This window comes from Colossoma macropomum, unplaced genomic scaffold, assembly GCF_904425465.1.
Source record: "Colossoma macropomum unplaced genomic scaffold, Colossoma_macropomum, whole genome shotgun sequence".
Classification (NCBI taxonomy): domain Eukaryota; kingdom Metazoa; phylum Chordata; class Actinopteri; order Characiformes; family Serrasalmidae; genus Colossoma; species Colossoma macropomum.
Window position 1 is genome coordinate 81866 of NW_023495898.1, and position 18135 is coordinate 100000.

The 18135-nt window shown below is 43.3% G+C and overlaps 1 protein-coding gene across 5 annotated transcripts in view; it reads left to right on the plus strand.

Moving 5' to 3' along the window:
- The window catches only part of LOC118803406 (trichohyalin-like), a 37178-nt gene that overhangs the window by 4217 nt on the left and 14826 nt on the right, over positions 1 to 18135 (plus strand). The window contains exon 1 of one of the 5 annotated variants that reach the window (XM_036563910.1): positions 1122 to 1139. The exons of 3 other annotated variants lie outside the window; for them this stretch is intronic. The gene's annotated coding sequence lies outside the window, so the exon portion shown is untranslated. Of the gene's footprint in view, positions 1 to 1121; positions 1140 to 3959; positions 3979 to 18135 lie in introns of those variants that run through there. One more of the 5 variants, XM_036563909.1, reaches the window with a different exon arrangement.

Sequence of the window (18135 nt, forward strand, 5' to 3'; positions counted from 1 at the left end):
ACTGAATCTGTTACTGAGCACATTTAGAAAAGTGTGTTCAGTTTTCAGCCATCACTACTTTTACAAAGTACTCAAAGTGTGAAAGTCTCTTATTCCTGTTCAGCTCATCCATCTGTTACTGCAGCTACAGCCTACAGCTCTATCAGTTTCCCTCAGCTGCTCCAACACAGCCCACACTGAGAGTCCATCACACAGCTCACGTTCAGCTCACAACCAGCTCACTTCCACACCTTCACTGTGTCCATCATTTCAGCAGTGCTGGACGAAGTACACAAACCACGTACTTGAGTTAAAGTAGAGATACCCAAGGTAAAATATTACTCCAGTAAAAGTAGAAGCTCCTCCCTTTAGAGCTCCACTTGAGTAAAAGTACACAAGTATTTTCCCTCAAATGTACTTAAGCATTGAAAGTGAAAGATTAAAAGATTAATTATGACTCTAATTGTAAGGGTTCAGCCGGCCCTGCCTGCTGCCAGCAGAGGGTGATGGCGGCAGGGTGTCCAGCCTGACCCGCCTGCTGCCAGCAGAGGGCGGCGGTGGCACGGGGCCATCACTTCAGGGAACTCCAATTCCCAGAAGCCCACGGGCTGATTAAGCCCAACTCGACACAGCTGCAGACTCATCTACTTAAGGCCGTGACAAACAGTGGCATTTGTCACACCTTTATAGAGGGGTGACTGGTGAGGTACTTAGTGTAAGAAAAGAAAAGAAAAGAGGGCTGAGAAAAGAAAGTGCCCTAAAACTGAAGAAAGACGAAAACAGGGCTACAAAGAATAAAACTGCCCCAAAGCTACTTAAAGCCAAAAAAAAAGGTTCTTGAGCTACAAACGGCTCCAAGAAACAGAAAAGGTGTTTTTACTCCACCGAGATCAAACAGCTCAGACAAAGTCTACCTTCCTTCGTTCTGACAGAGGAGGAGTGTTTCGTTTTCTCTTTCTTTTATTTCACCTTTCTAGTTCAGCTTTTGTTTGATGTTTCCCGCCTTTTCGTTTCCCCTTCCTTGAGGTGCTGTACCCGTCGTCACCTGTGCGTCCCGGTGGCGCAGCGGTAACTCCACGGACCGGTCAGTACAGCGGCGGTTGGAGCCTGGCTCTGGGTCACCTCAATCACAGCGTTCCAGACGCTCACTCCACTGACCTGTACATTTATTTAGTCCTCTTTCTCACTGCTTTTCATTTCTGCACTTGGCTCCGCCTCCCCGCCGTCCCGTAACACTGATGTCCTATTATCATTTTTAAAACCAGACTCGCTTCATCAACACAGTTTAGGTGAAAATACTCCAGTGTCTCTCTTGGTAAACCAGTCTTTTAATAGAAGGTCATTAATTAGTGACGCTGATGTCTATTAAAATGATCATAAACACAAAACTCTGAAGGTAAACAGTTTCCATCAGGCAGAACTGAGTGGCTCTGAAATCACTTTTTACAAACAAGCAGAGTTTCAGTTTAAGATTTATTTGAACTTAGTTACCAGTTTAAGTTTAATAAAAACTTTAAACTCAGATTCACAAATGAGTTTCCTTTACTAAACTGCATCTGTAGGTCTCTGTTCATAAACATAAACTAGCCCAAACTAATTTACTATAAAATGAAATGTGTTTGTATAAATTCAGAAAAAAGACCCGTCAGTCACAACTGCATATGAGTACATATTTCTATATTGTGGTCTGTTTACCCACAAAGTCCAGAGCCGTATGTTATACCTGTTCACTGATTCTTTGATGTGTGATTGTCAGTCAGTGCTGCATTAACCCCGCCCTGCTTTACCTGCTAAAGTGACCTAAGTACAGTGTGGATATGCTTGCACAGGGTCAGTATGTCCAACAGGTCAAAACAAGCTCTAAACAAAGTGCGCGCTGTGCCCTGATTAGTGTTTGTGCTCTGCGCTTCTTTTGTTTGGACATGTTACATTTTTATGAGCACAAAAGTCAAAAGGAAGGACAGATTTCTCAGAATGTAGAGGAGTAAAAAGTGAGATATTAGACTTTGAAATGTAGTGGAGTGAAAGTAAAAAGTCCCCCAAAATGGAAAAAATTCAGTACAGATACACAAAAACTACTAAAGTACAGTAATGAATTACATTTACCTAGTTACTGTCCACCACTGCGTTTCAGTGAGGTCTAGATAGAAGAGAGATCTATACATCATCAGTGTGTCCACTGCAGTGTCCACTCAGCATCAGTCAGTAAAGAGCTGAGAGTGTAAATCATGTAAGGAGGTTGAAATCCTGTTAAACTGTTGAGGGAGCTTTTTGTTCTGTGTATTTGGGATTTGCACTGAGGAGCTGTTGATCTTGAAGCTCTGTTTAATGCTGTTCTGTCACTGTAAGAAGTTTTACTCCGTCATTGTTGTGAGACTCTCAGTCTGTGTGATGGAAAGAGCAGCTATGCAGCTCTTAGAGACTGTAATGAAAAACCTGTTTCAGTAAACACAGTTTAATATTCTGCTTTATTCACATCAGTATATTATTAGGGCTGTTTGATTTTCTCTACAGCGCCATCTACTGAAATTAGAAGACACGATTTGTTTCTAAAAGTTAAAAACATAAGTTATTTGTGTCTAAATGTTTGTGTTAACAATTCCTTTTAGGCTTTTAAAATGTTTTAAAAAGTTATTTCTATGATTTTATAAGTGCCACAATCTCCAAAAAGAGTAAATACAGTGTCAATTTGGTCACTTTGAAGCAGCGTCTGTGGTTTGTAGCTGCAGAGAGACTTTATAGCTCCATTTAACGTGACAGGACTAAAGAACATGGAGACGACTGAGCTGATAGATTGTGGAGAACAAACAGAAAAGAAAAAAGAGGAAAAACAGACATTAAAGCCATAAAAGCTCTCAGTTTAAGAGGAGTAAAGGAATGAAAGCAGGTTCAGTCCATTTAGATGCTGCTGCCCTCTTGTGGTCAGAGAACAAACTGAATGTTTTAAATGTTCCAAACGTCTCCAGATGTAGTTTAATACAAAACCTCCTTCATAAAGAGCTTTTTCTTCAGTCTTTAACATTACCCCCCAAAAGACTGTGTGAAGAACACGGCTGCCTGATGAAGAACCTCCTTCATGATGATGATGAAGGTGTGAGGGAGTCTCTCTCTGAATATTCCTGCTGTAACACTGAGTTTAGTCTGAAAGAGGCTCCATCAGTGAACTTCACTCCCTTTATTAGTATGAATATGCTGGATTATTGTCTAGCGAGCACATATGGAGTGTTAGCTTGTGAGAGAAACAGTCGGCCGTCTGAAGCAGATCATTCTGTTTCCTCATATGAGAACAGATTTCTGCCTGTTACTGTTCTTCAGCTTAGAGAGTCAATAAACAGCCTCGTTCAGATGGACTGAGTTGAGAAAGAGCTGCCAGATATTTACAGATATTCCCACATTGAACTCTGGGATTAAAGTCTAAATGGATTGTTTCCTTTAGTTCTACGAAGTTCAGCACTGAATGTTTTGTGTGCAGTTAAAGCAGAAGAGAAAGAAGTGCTAACCTGCCCTGCCTGCACTGATAAACCACATCATTCTCAACACGGATTTCTGTATAATGATCATTTGTTGACTTTCCCTAACAGTTAATAGTCCTTTCTCTTTCTGTTTAATCAGCATCACTTTATTATTACTGAGATCTTCTGAAAGAGAAAGAAAGAAAAAAACTGTCCCTGTAATGAAAAATAAAACTGAGCTTCTTCACTGAATATGGAGCAGAAACCACATGACATTGTTATCACTGTTATTAATATTGTTTGTGTTTGTTTTAATGTTGTCATATAAATCATTAGATATCATGTCAGTTTGGAAACTGTGGACATATTTTATTGACCTACTTTTTCGTTGGTCACTCTCACAGTTATCTGATTAAATCTGACCCTGAAGTCGTTTAGCTGGAAATCCTCAAACCAATCCTGCAACCCAGCCTGGCGCTGTGAATGAAGGTGAAAGTGAAAGTAGCTTTTTCTGCTCTGGACGCTAAAGTGGAGAGTCGTGTGTGAGGTTAGTGGAGAGTTTAAACTTGGTTTTATTATTATGGATCTGCTGTTATTGACAAAAACCTGATATGAACTGATTTAAAATGTGGACATATGGACTTCCGTTTGGACATAGTCAATGATGGCGGCATAATGGACTAGCTCCTGCTCACTAAAAGAAAAAAGATTCCCTGAATTCACATTTAATAAAAAGAAAACAATTTCAATCTGTAATGGAATGGGAAGGGAGAACAAGAAGACGCAGAAAGACCAAACAAACTGAAGCGACGGATAAAGAAGACAAGGGCAACATGTTGGAGGCGGACGATAGTGGTACTGAGGGTGAGCACATGGAAACTGAAATGACTGCTGTTCTCCGCTCAGGTCTGAAAGATGTTGTCAGAGAAATTCATGACTTGAAAACTGAATTAAGGTCTGACCTGGCCGCATTCAAAAAGGAATTCAAAAAAGAAATGAGAGAAGAACTCGAAAATTCCAAAATAGGTATCAACCAGAGGCTCACAGAGACGGCCACAGAGCTAGCATCACAAGCTACAAGAATTGAGGAAATGGAGGATAGAATGGGCGACACTGAAATGTGGAATATGGAGGTCAGGGATGCTCTTCTTCAAACGCTGAAACAGCAGAGAACCATACAGGAGAAGCTGACAGACCAAGAGGGTAGAAGCAGACGCAACAATATTCACATTTTTGGCCTGGCAGAGAGTGTAGAGGGTAGCTCCATGCCTCAGTTCGTTGATCAGCTATTGAGAACCGAGCTCTCCATACCCGCTGAAATTGATCTGCAAATCCAGCGGGCACACAGAGCATTAGCACTGAAGCCAAGCCCAGACCAACCCCCAAGATCTATTGTCATTAAACTTCCTCTAGTACAAGGTAAAGGAGATGATTTTGAGAAAAGCCTGGCAGAAAAAGATGCAGTATCAGGGTCGGACGCTGTCTTTCGATTATGACCATGCCACAGAAGTAAATCGGAAATGCAAGGAATACATCGGCATAAAGAAAGTCTTCCAGACTCCCCTGACCAAGATGAGAATCCGTTGGGACTCCGGCACAAGAAGGGAGCGCACAAGAAGCTGCACAGGACCTGAGGAGGAAAGGGTTCGATGTCCAAATTCCCCGACAACAACACTTCCATGGTGGGGATGCACGAGCTGCAGCGTGCACTGCAGTGGCAATGAGCTAGAAACTCCGGTGATCAATCAACGGCCGAGCGAGCTAAGCAAAAACTACAAGAATTACAAAGGAAATAACAGATATGCTTGGTATATGCTGACTGGCTAGTAAAGGCTAGGTAAGCTATAAATATCAAAGTAGAGACGAGGAGACGTAAGTGATGCATGCTCGACTGGCATAATTATATTAATATGATAATATGATCAGTTTAACGTAACGCTAAAGTTAAATAGTTCAAGTTAGACAGTCTTTGCTGTCAGTTCAAGTTTGATCGGGACTTTTCTTAGACGAGTTGAGCTGGACTTGTGTGAGAGTTTGGGACTAATAAGACCATCTCTTGCTGCTAGAGAGGGGCCCCCACATCTCGTGAGATATTCCCCTCGACCCACGAAAACAGCGTGGGACGTGCACAGTAGATGCACCCACCTTTGGAAGTCACCCTATTTCTTTTCCTTTATTGAGTCACCAGATGTTCTCATGGCTTATGTTATTGTTAACGGTTGTCAGGGATACAGAATGAGTCGCAAATGTTCGATAGGAATAATATGAATGTTATTAAACTGGTGTCATTGAATGTCAATGGAATGAATAACCCAATCAAAAGAAACCAAGTAATTCCTAAAATGAGGAAGCTTAAAGCTCATATAATATTTATTCAAGAAACTCATTTAGCTAAGGGGGAACATGAGAAGCTGAAAAAAAATTGGATTTAGAAACACATTCTATAGTACACACAGGCAGAGTCATAAGAGGGGGGTAGCAATTCTTATTCAAAATTCTATCACTTTTGAATGCTCTAAGGAAATCAGTGACAAGGAAGGCAGATATGTTATTGTTAAAGGAAAACTAGAACATGAAAAAGTAACATTGGTTAATATATATGCCCCACCAGATAGTGATAAACATTTTTTTTTAATTCCTATTTAAAATAATTGATTCAGAATCAGAAGGCATTTGTGATTTGTAGGGGAAAGTTTAATGTAATATTAGATTACAGTCTGGACACAACAAGTCATAAAAGGAATAAGATACACATGAGTAAATTTATGAATACTTCTTTAAAGGAACAAGGAATGATCAATGTCTGGAGGGAGCTCCACCCATTAAGAAAAGACTATACACATTATTCCATCCCACATAGCACTCAGTCAAGAATTGATTATATATTTATTAATAGCTGGAAATTACATAGGGTAACAGATTGTAAAATTGGGGCGGCCGATATATCAGACCATAATGCTATCTGTCTAGATATACGTTTGGGCAATATACAGAAAAACACCACCTGGAGACTTAATGTAGGTATTTTGAACAATAAAACAATAATTGAACAGATTAAAACAGAAATTAGGAGATATATTGAGGAAAATGATACAGAAAAAAATTAACCCTACTATTTTATGGGATGCCCTGAAAGCTGTTATACCGAAACAGAAAGTTGATAGCACTTACCTCTCTTCAAGTTAAAACAAGCTGCATATTTTGAACTGACTGAGAAATTAAAATGCTTAGAAATACAACATCAAAATACCAAACAAACACATATCTTACAGCAAATGAAGACCACTCAAGGAGAAATAGACAATATTTTAAGAGGGGAGGTAGAGAAAAAAATAAGATTTTTAAAGCAGGCATATTATGAGACAGGGGCCAAGGCTACTAGATTACTAGCAAGACAGATAGGTAAACTACAGGCTTCAACCACAGTACACAAGGTCAGGGATCTCTGTTCTGACCGACAATTGCATAATCCAAAAGAAATTGAGTGTATTTAAGGATTACTATAAAAATCTATATACACAACCTCCTGCTTCAGACAAGATAACAATTAGACATTTCCTCAACTCTCTTGACCTACCATCTATCGGAGAATCACAAAACAAAAATCTCATTGCTTCTATTACACCTGAAGAAGTATCCGAAGCCATATCCAGACTTAAGGCTAATAAGTCTCCAGGTGTTGATGGTTTCCCAGCAGAATGGTATAGGACTTTTAAAGAAAAATTAACCCCCCTACTTACTTCATCTTTTAACTGGACCCTTAAAGAAGGACAGTTGCCACCTTCATGGAAAGATACAATATTATCATTAATTCCCAAAGATGGGAAAGATCCAGAGTACTGTAGCAATTTTCGTCCTGTATCTGTTCTCAATGTAGATTACAAGATATATATATATATATATATATATATATATATATATATATATATATATATATATATATATATATACCTCTATTATTGCTAAAAGATATAGGACATTTATGCCAGATCTAATTGATGAAGATCAAACAGGCTTTATCATAGGTCGTCAAACCCAAGACAACATCAGAACTCTGCATGTTATAAACTCAATACAAAAGAAAGGAATGTGTGCTGTGCTGATAAGTCTTGATGCTGAAAAGGCTTTTCATAGTGTGAATTGGAATTTCTTATATTTAGTGTTAGAGCGATTTGGTTTTAGCAAAGGTTCAATTAAGTGTATCAAAACTATATATCAGAACCCAACAGCTAGGATAAAGATTAACGGTAGCCTAACAGATAGGATAATCGTCTCAGGACATAAAGTGAATGTTAACAAAACACAGATCTTGGCCTTTAACTATTCTCCCTCTCCAGAAATCAGGAAGTTATTCCAACAGCAATGGGATGCAAAAACTATAAAATATGTGGGTGTGACCTTAACAAAACAAATATCTCAACTTTTTAAAACAAATTTCAATCATATCCATTTACAGATTAAAAGAGACATTGAGAACTGGTCCACCCTGCCACTAGATTTTAGCTCCAAAATTGAAATAATTAAAATGAATGTTGTCCCTAGACTCCTATACTTATTTCAATCTCTTCCTATTAAAATATCTCAAGAAAGTTTTCAAATGTGGGATGAGATGATTTCCAGTTTCATATATAATGGTAGGAAGCCAAGAATAAAGTACTCCACATTACAGTTGACTAAAGAAAAGGGTGGGTTGACACTACCAAATCTTAAAGACTATTTTTCAGGCAGCTTGGACCATTAATTAAATGGTGTGATGAAAGCTATAAAGCAGGGTGGAAAGACATTGAGAAGACAGTAGAACAATTACCTATCCAGTCCCTCATTGGAAATAGGAAACTCAAAAAGACATTACAAGATTCACTAGATCCATTAAGCTCCCATACACTAGATATTTGGTTCGAATTAATTAAACGGTAAGTTTGAAAAGGCAAATAATACCTATAAGTTGGTTTACTTATGATAAATTTAAACCAAGCTTGACTGACCAGAATTTTAGAAAATGGGGAACCAAGGGGATCACTGCAGTATGTAGAATCATTAAGAATGGAAACGTGATGAGTTTCCAGGAACTGAAAGAGAATTACGGATTAGAAGATAAATACTTTTTAGATATTTACAACTAAGGGATTATCTTACTGAAAAACAAAATGCGCAAATTTTCAAGTCTTTAAATGCAGTGTTAGGTGTAGTAGTGAAGATATACAGTGGGACAAAATTTAAGGTGACGTCCCAGCTTTACCGCAGCCTGAGACAATGTCAGGCTTCCTCAACTCTATACATAAGCTAAATGGGAGAGAGAGTTAAGCATTGATATTACAGAGGAAGAGTGGACTAAAATGTGTATAACACAGCACATGACCACTAACTCAAGGATATGGAAAGAATTTGCATGGAAGAATTTAACCCGTTATTTTATAACTCCTGTAATACACAGTAAACAAACTGGTTATCAACAGCCATGTTGGAGGATGTGTGGGAATAAGGAGGCCAATCATACACATATTTTTTGGAAATGCAGTAAACTGTACTCTTTTTGGGAAAATGTATACGATGTGGTTAAAGACATTTTGGGTTATTCAGTCCCTAAAGAATGCAGAGTGTATCTTAGACATATAGATGAACATGTTATAGATAATGATAAATATTTGACAAGAATACTTCTGACAGCCAGCAAAAAAGCAATAACACGAAATCGGTATAAAATTGAACCCCCTCAACAGAACAGTGGGTGGAAATTGTAAGACAAATCTATGTACTAGAAAAAATGAATTACCAACTTCGATTGAGGGAAAACGTATTTGCTAACAAGTGGCGTACATGGACAACATATGACACCATAAGGGATAAATAGACCTGAATGCAAGGATATTGTATTTTTAAACATGATCATTTGATTTTTTTTTTTATTTGAGAGTTTTGTAACCATAGACAACGCCTTTCTTTCTTTTCTCTTCCCCCCCTTTGTTCCCCTTCTTTTTTTCCTGGCATTGTCCTGTCTGTGATGTTTCATCATTGTATACATCTTACATCTATGTCTACTTGTGTAAAACAAAACTCAAACACTTAAGTGTAAAAAAAAACAATAAATAAAAAAAAATAAATAAAAATGTGGACATATTTCAACCAACAGCGAAGGTAAGAGTCGTTAGCATCATGCTAACCAGGAGAAAGAGCACTGAGAACATCGAACCAGAGAGGAAAAGAAAAACAACTAATATAAACACAACATTATAGAAACCTCTCTCTCTCTCTCTCTCTCTCTCTCTCTCTCTCTCTCTCTCTCTCTCTCTCTCTCTCTCTCTCTGTGCATGCTGGGAGTTGGGCGGTGTGAGAGTGCTGTGTGTGAGGGAGCTGTGGTTGGTTGGAAAGTTTTCTCTTTTTCTCATATCTTTCTTTGACTTCATTTTCTGATTGTTAGTGTTTACTGTGGTGTGTGTAGCCGCTGTGAGCGGTGAGGGGCCATGGCGCCTTCTCTGTCCCTCTCTAATGGCTTTAGATGTGTCCCAGCCGCTGAAACTACAGCTGAGGACGTGCTTTTAGCGGTGGGTGACAAAGTTGGAAATGACCAAATTTACTCCGCCTCGCGAATGAACAAAGCTGTTGTCGTCTTTTTAAAAGACGAGCGTTTGGTCAATCAGCTGGTCGAGAGCGGTATTTGGGTTTTGGAGACCTTTGTGCCGGTGTCTCTGCTACAGACGCCGGCCACAAAGGTCACCATCTCCAATGTCCCACCGTTTCTTTCAAACGACCTAATCACTAAGGAGCTGGGCTGCCTCAGAAAATTCGCCAGTGCGATAACGGTGATCCCGCTCGGCTGTCAGGCCGCGGCGCTCAAACACGTCCTGTCCTTCAGGCGGCAGGTGTTCATGTTTCTGAACAGCCCTGATAAAACGCTGGAGGCCTCTTTCCGCGTCACTCACGGAGAGAGCTCGTTCATGGTGTACGCCAGTACGGATAGCTTGAGATGTTTTGAATGCGGTGATATAAGCGGTTTGCGTGCCCACATAAAAATAAGAAGGCAGATCAGGAGAACCGGGTCTCCACCGCGGCCGAGCACAGGGAGACCGCTGAGGTGGATGTGACCCAAGACCCCGGTGAAAGCACATCCTTGGCCCGGGAGGTGAACCGTGGAGAGGAGGTGAGTGAGCGTTTGGGTGTGGAGATTGTTCAGGAGAGCGAGGGGGATCAGCGGCAGGCTAGTCAAGGTCAACATGTCGCTGGTGTTGGGGTCAGTGGTGAGGGTTGTGCTGTAGTGGACAGTGGTGAGGTGGCTGGGCCGAGTGGTGAGGGGTGTAGCACTGCAGGGTCTATGTTTGTGAGCGAGTCTCAGTCTGAGTCGATTGTGTCGGTGGAGGAGGTCATGGATGAGGAGGACAGGCTGTCCGAGGTGTCTGATACAGGAGGCAGTCAGTTCAGCAGTGAAACGCTGTACACGGTAGATCAGATCAACTCTAAAGGCAGACCTGTAGACGTCAGCGATTTTATTCCCTGATTTGGACAAGTTTGTGTGTTCAGTGTTGAAGGTGCAGAAGAGTGTTGGCTATGATGTTCTCTCGCGGCAAAAGTGTTTTCGTCTGAAAAAACATGTAACTGCAGTCCAAAAGGCTAAATCCGAAAGGCTAAGTCTGGTACTAGAGCCGGTTCTGACCATATGAATGTATGAGCTCAGTGCACGTGGGAAAAGGGCCTCTCCTGTCTGCTTTTCCCGTTCTCTTCTCTGTTCTCTCCTATTTCCTGCGTTGATGGGGCTTCTGAGGGTGGGCTCTCTGAACGTTGACGGGTTGAGCGATAGGGGTAAACAGTCTGTGTTTTCTGAATTCTTTAGCCTAAAGCAGTTAAATGTATGTTTTTTACAAGAGACCCACAGTAGTGAGGATGGGGCAGCTGATAGGGGTTTGTGGTGGAGGGGAGATTATTTTCTCAGTCACAGCTCTGATGTCAGTGCAGGAGTGGTCATACTTTTCTCACAGTCTTTAAAGGTTACAGTTTTAGCTAAGAGTGAAATAGAAGCAGGGCGCTTACTGATGATTAGGGCTAAGATTAATGATCACATTTTTGTTTTTATTAATGTGTACGCTCCTAATAGAGGACCTGATAGAGTAGAGTTTTTACCAGACTGAAGCATATACTGCAGTCTCTCTCTTCTGGGGACATCACTGTTATGGGAGGGGCTGGAACTGCACATTAGATTTTATTAAAGACAGAAATGGGGAAGAACCACATCCCCAGCCTGCATCTGCTTTAGCCTCTGTTGTATCTACATTTACTTTGACAGATGTATGGCAGGAAAAATATCCTATGGTCAGACAGTACACTTGGGTAAAAGTTTCTGCTGAGAGGGTTTTTGCAGCGCGACTGGACAGACTTTATGTCTCCCAAAATGTGAGACATAGGGTCAGTCAGTCTAACATTTTTCCAACTTCTTTTTCTGATCATCATCTGTGTACTGTTGGTTTCTCAATTGTTTCTCAAGTTAGCAGAAGTTGTTTATGGTATTTTAATAGGAAACTGTTGTTAGACAAAGGCTTCTGTGAAAATTTTATTTTGTTTTGGTGGAAGTGGGTTGAAAAAAAGGGGGATTTTGATAGTCTAATGCAGTGGTGGGAGATAGGGAAGGTGCAGATTAAAATTTTCTGTCAGAATTTTACATCAGACTCCACAGCTAGGCTGAGGACAGCTTTTAAAAGGTTGGAGCAGGATATAGTAAGCGTTCATAACCTTATGATAAATCAGAATGTCCCTGCTTTACAAACAGTTTTAACTACAAAGCGTCAGGAATTAGGTGCTATTTTAAATGAAAAAGCGAAGGGGGCTCTGGTTAGATCACGGTTTGTGTCTCTTAATGATATGGATGCTCCCACTACTTTCTTTTTTAATTTGGAAAGATCCACTGTTGATTGTCAGTTTTTGGCGTCTTTGCGAAAGGGCGATGGTTCCGTCACCTCAAACCCCGTTGAGATGCAGAGGCTGGCTGAACGTTACTACTCTGACTTGTTCACAGCTGGAGGTACGGACCAGTGTTGCTCAGAGGTGCTGCTTACAGATCTTCCTGAGTTGGATCAAGAGCAGAGTCAAGCGCTGGACACTGCATTAACTTTTGAAGAGGTGACAGAAGCTGTGTATCAGCTCACCTCTGGACGAGCACCAGGAATTGACGGTCTACCTGTGGACTTTTACAAGGCCTTCTGGGGGGTCATTGGGAAAGATCTTCTTAGCCTTCTGCAGGCTAGCTTTGATGCCAAAATGCTTCTGCAGAGCTGCCAGCGTGCTGTCCTCTCTCTTCTGCCGAAGAAGGGAGACCTCTGCCTGCTTAAGAACTGGTGGCCTGTGTCGCTCCTTTGCACTGACTATAAGATCCTGTCATGCTGTGTCGCCAACAGACTTAAAAAAGTTTTGGACTCAATTGTGCATGTAGACCAATCATACTGTGTACCACAGAGGTCCATTTATGATAACTTATTTCTGATTAGGGATATGCTAGACTGTCTGGTTGTGTGTTTGGCCTTCTGTCCCTCGATCAAGAAAAGGCTTTTGATCGTGTTGATCATGAGTACTTGTTTGATACTTTGAAAGCTTTTGGTTTTGGGGAGGGTTTTTTATCCTGGGTAAAGGTACTGTACACTGGTGCTTCTTGCATGATTAAGGTAGGTGGTGGTCTAAATCGTCCAGTCCCAGTAAGCAGGGGGATTAGGCAGGGCTGTCCACTCTCAGGACAGCTTTACTCTATTGCAGTTGAGCCTTTTCTCTGCTTACTGAGGAAGAAGCTGTCAGGTTTGCAGTGTGGGATCAATTCCATTAAACTCTCTGCTTATGCTGATGTGGTGATACATCATGAAGCAGATGTGATGTTTTCAAAAGATTCTTTAAAGACTTATGAGCAAGCCTCCTCTGCAAGACTAAACTGGGATAAAACAGAAGCTTTCTGGTGTGGTCCAAGTGGGAATAGCCCTCTGCCACTACTTCCAGGTGGTGTACAGTGGGGTAGGAAGGGGTTGAAGGTTTTAGGGGTCTGGTTAGGAACTGAGGAAGTTAAGGCTAAGAACTGGGAGGGGCTAATGGAGAAAGTGCGTGTCAAGTTGCTTAAATGGTCATGGTTGCTACCCCAGTTATCATGTAGGGGGCGAGTTCTTGTCGCCAGCAACCTTACAGCATCAACGTTGTGGCATAAGTTCACTGTGCTAAATCCACCCAGAGAACTGATTAATGCCATTCAGAGGGCGCTGGTGGACTTTTTCTGGAGTGGTCAGCACTGGTTGAGAGCTGCAGTGTTGTATCTTCCTGTGCAGGAGGGTGGACAAGGGCTGATGGATATCTGCTCCAGAGTCGCTGTCTTACGCTTACAGGCAGTGCAGCGGCTGCTGTATCACCAACGTCATGCTTGGATGGATATGGCCTGTGCCCTTCTGCAGGTTGCTGGTCACATGGGCCTGGACAGACACCTGTTCTCCCTTTCACTGGGAACAGTGGACTTAGGAGGTTTGACTCCTTTTTACTCAGCAGCTGTGGAGGCCTGGCAGCTTTTTTTCTTTTTCAAGGGAGAGCTGCGCAGTTCCATCCAAGTGGATATTCGAGGAACCTTTGTTCTTTAACTCTGCATTTCCAACACTGTCCCGGGTCTCTGGTGCACTGAGGGTCAGCTTCTTGGAAGCTGGCATCAGTAAACTTTGCCATGTGAGGAGGGGTACACAGCGGAACTGTTGGCAGATATGGTTGGTCTCAGGTCAGTGCACATGGTTTCACAGGTACTAGACCAGTTGAGGTCTGACCTGTCTGTCTCAGTTCTAGAATATCTGGATACAGCACCTGTGGAGGACTGCCGGAGTGAAATGGTGGATTTTCCAGAGCTGGTGGTCAGAGTGGAATGGGAGGACTGGCAGGATGGTCAAGGGAAGCTCCTTTAACTAGGGACCCCAGCTCTTGGGAACTTTAGTGGACTAAACAAATGGTTATTATATTTTGCCTGTAATAAAGTCTTGAATTTTCGGTCTCTCATGGATCTGCGGGAAACCAAATGGACTGAGGTTGTGGGGGCAGACTCGTCACCCAAAGGTAGCTGGCGGTCTCTGTACAAAAGGCCCATTGAAAAGAGAGTGGGAGACCTCCAGTGGAGGATTGTACATGGGATATTAGCCACAAACAGGCACGTGGCATGACTTGATCCTTTAGCTGGGGATGGGTGTCCTTGTGACTATGTGACCATAGTTGCTCACCAAGATGGCGGCGCGTGCACACGCTGCGGCTTCTCTCTCTCCCAGCGAAATGGTGTTTTCGTGTTATTTGTCCTGCGAGTCGCAGGGTTTTTGTATGTCTTCGTCGCGTTTACATGTCTTGAAGCGCACATACAGCCGTGAGTTCCTGCTTGACATTGGCAGAACCTCATTTTTAGAGTTAAACTCGCAGCGCAAGGAAGAGCTACGAGTCTGCGGTTTGCTTAGGAGTCCGGCACCAACACCGCCCCCCACTCCTGCATCTCGCCCAGAGTGGAGGCGCCACAAGCGGCATGAGCGGAAGCAAAAGAGGGGTAAGCGCGGAGGTATCCGAGCTAGGCTAACGGCTAGCCCACACAAGCCGGCCATCCCCAGCATGGTACTGGCCAACGTACGCTCACTGGACAACAAACTGGACTACATACGCCTGCTACGCTCAACTCAGAAGTCTGTGAGCGACTGTTGTGTGTTTGTATTTACGGAAACATGGCTCAGTAACAACATACCGGACCACGCCATTCAGCTCGAGCGGCTAACATGCTATCGAGCGGACAGAGCTCTCGTTGAAGGAGGTAAGACCCGCGGCGGGGGGCTTTGTGTTTACATCAATGATGCCTGGTGTCGTGACGCTGCTGTGGTCTGCAAACACTGCTCACTGTTAGTGGAGTTTATGGCTATTAAGTGCAGGCCATTCTATATATTCTATATATTGAATATACTGCCATTATAATCGTCGCTGTTTATATTCCTCCGAGCTCCAACAACAACAATAGGAGTGAGGCACTGAATGAGCTGTATCGACACATCAGTGAGCAGCAGACAGCCCACCCTGATGCTTTTCTCATCTTGGCTGGAGATTTCAATCATGCAGACCCAAAGAGTGTGTTTTCAAAAATATATCAACACATAAACTTTCCAACACGGGGAAAAAACACACTGGACCATGTTTACACCACCCAGAAAGAAGCTTACAAAGCCATTCCCCTCCCCCACCTTGGCGCCTCTGACCACATCACTGTTATGCTAATGCCAGCATACAGGCCACTGGTTAAAGTCACTAAACCAGTTCAGAAGCAGGTACGAGTGTGGCCGGAGGGGTCTTCAGAGACACTTCAAGACTGTTTTAACACCACAGACTGGAATGTTTTTAAACAAGCGGCGACCTACAACAACACCACAGATCTTCAGGAGTATACTGACACAGTCACTGGCTACATCTCAAAGTGCATTGAGGATGTAACTGTTCTCAAGACCATCACGGTTTGGGCCAATCAGAAGCCATGGCTGACAGGGGAGGTCTGCAGGCTACTGAAAGCTAGGAATGCTGCCTTCTCAGCAGGAGACAAGGTGGGCCTGAGGGCAGCTAGGACCAACCTGCCCCGCGGCATCAGGAAGGCAAAGAGGCAGTACTCCAGGAGGATAGCCCATCGCTTCAGCGACAGCAGAGATACACGGAGCCTGTGGCGGGGGATACAGACCATCACAGACTACAAGCCCCCACCGCAGACCTGTGTCAGCTCCACCTCTCTGCTGAATGAGCTTAACAACTTCTTCGTCCGGTTTGAGACAGACAACAACATGCCTGCACAGAAGGTCTCACCCCCTCCTGGAGACCAGGTGCTGACGCTGTGCCCAGTCAGTGTGAGGAGATCATTCAGCAGGATCAACGTTCGGAAAGCTCCTGGTCCTGACAACATACCCGGTCGTGTGCTGAGGGACTGTGCTGGGGAGCTCACAGATGTCTTTACAGATATCTTTAACATCTCGCTGAGTCAGGCTGTTGTCCCGACATGCCTGAAAGCCACCACCATCATCCCTGTCCCGAAGAAAGCGGCACCCTCCTGTTTCAGTGACTACCGTCCAGTTGCACTCACTCCCATCCTCATGAAGTGCTTCGAACGGCTGGTCATGCAACACATCAAGTCTGTCCTTCCCCCCTCCCTGGACCCCTTCCAGTTTGCATATCGGCCTAATCGTTCTGTTGATGATGCCATCTCCACTGCCCTCCATTCGGCCCTCACACATTTGGACAAAAAAGACTCTTATGTCAGAATGCTATTCATAGATCTCAGCTCCGCATTTAACACCATCATCCCCCAGCAGCTCATTCTCAAACTGGACAGGCTGGGGCTGAACACTTCACTGTGCAACTGGCTGTTAGACTTCCTGACTGGGAGACCACAGGCAGTACGGGCCGGCAACAACACATCCCGCACCATCACACTGAACACGGGGGCCCCCCAAGGATGTGTATTGAGCCCCCTCCTATTCACTCTGATGTCCCACGACTGCACACCATCACACAGCTCCAACCTCTTCATCAAGTTCGCGGACGACACGACTGTGGTGGGTCTCATCAGCAACAACGATGAGACAAACTACAGGAGCGAGGTGAGCCGCCTGGACTTGTGGTGTAGACACAACAATCTCCATCTGAACATTGAGAAGACGAAGGAGATCGTTGTGGACTTCAGGAGAACGTGCACCCAGCATGCTCCTCTGACAATCAACGGTGCTGCTGTGGAGAGGGTGAACAGCACTAAGTTCTTGGGTGTGCACATCACAGAGGACCTCTCCTGGGCCAACAACACAGCATCACTGGCCAGAAGGGCTCATCAGCGACTCTACTTCCTCCGCAAACTGAGAAGAGCCAGAGCCCCAGCCCCCATCTTGTGCACCTTCTACAGAGGTACCATCGAGAGTATCCTGACCAGCTGCATCACCTTGTGGTATGGCGCCTGCACCGTGTCCTGCCGCAAGACACTCCAGCGCATCGTGACAGCAGCTGAGAAGATCGTTGGCACCTCCCTCCCCTCCCTCCAAGAGATATACAGCTCACGTCTCACCCGAAAAGCCCTCAGCATGGCAGGTGATCCCACTCACCCACTACACACCTTCTTCAGCCTGCTGCCATCAGGGAGGAGACTGCGGAGTCTCCGGGCCAGGACCAGCAGACTGGGGGACAGCTTCATCCACCAGGCTGTCAGGACGCTGAACTCTCTCCCTACTTTGCCCCCCCCTCTCCCCTTCTGCCCCCCCCACACACAGAGTTTTGGACCCATACACGGGTTCCTGATCCCCACTCCCCCAATACTGAACTCTGACCTTCTCAGGGACTGTTACGCACTCATCACTTTAACTGCTCCATAAGCTCATTCCAATAGCACTACTGTTTATATTTGCACTATTTATACCCACAGATCTTAATCTGTTGTGCCTCATGTCACTTCGTGTTAATTCTCAAGATCTATATTTATATATATACATATATATTTATTATTCAAATTTTCTTTTATTTTATATATATGTATATATATATATATATATATATATATATATATATATATATTTTGTGCTTATTTTTACGATTAGTGTTTAGTGTTTATTTAGTGTCTATTTAAATTCACTTTTTCTGTTTACTTTCTATTTAATGTTATTGCTACACCATGGGGTCTGAGAGTAACGCAATTTCAATACTCTGTATGTCCTGTACATAT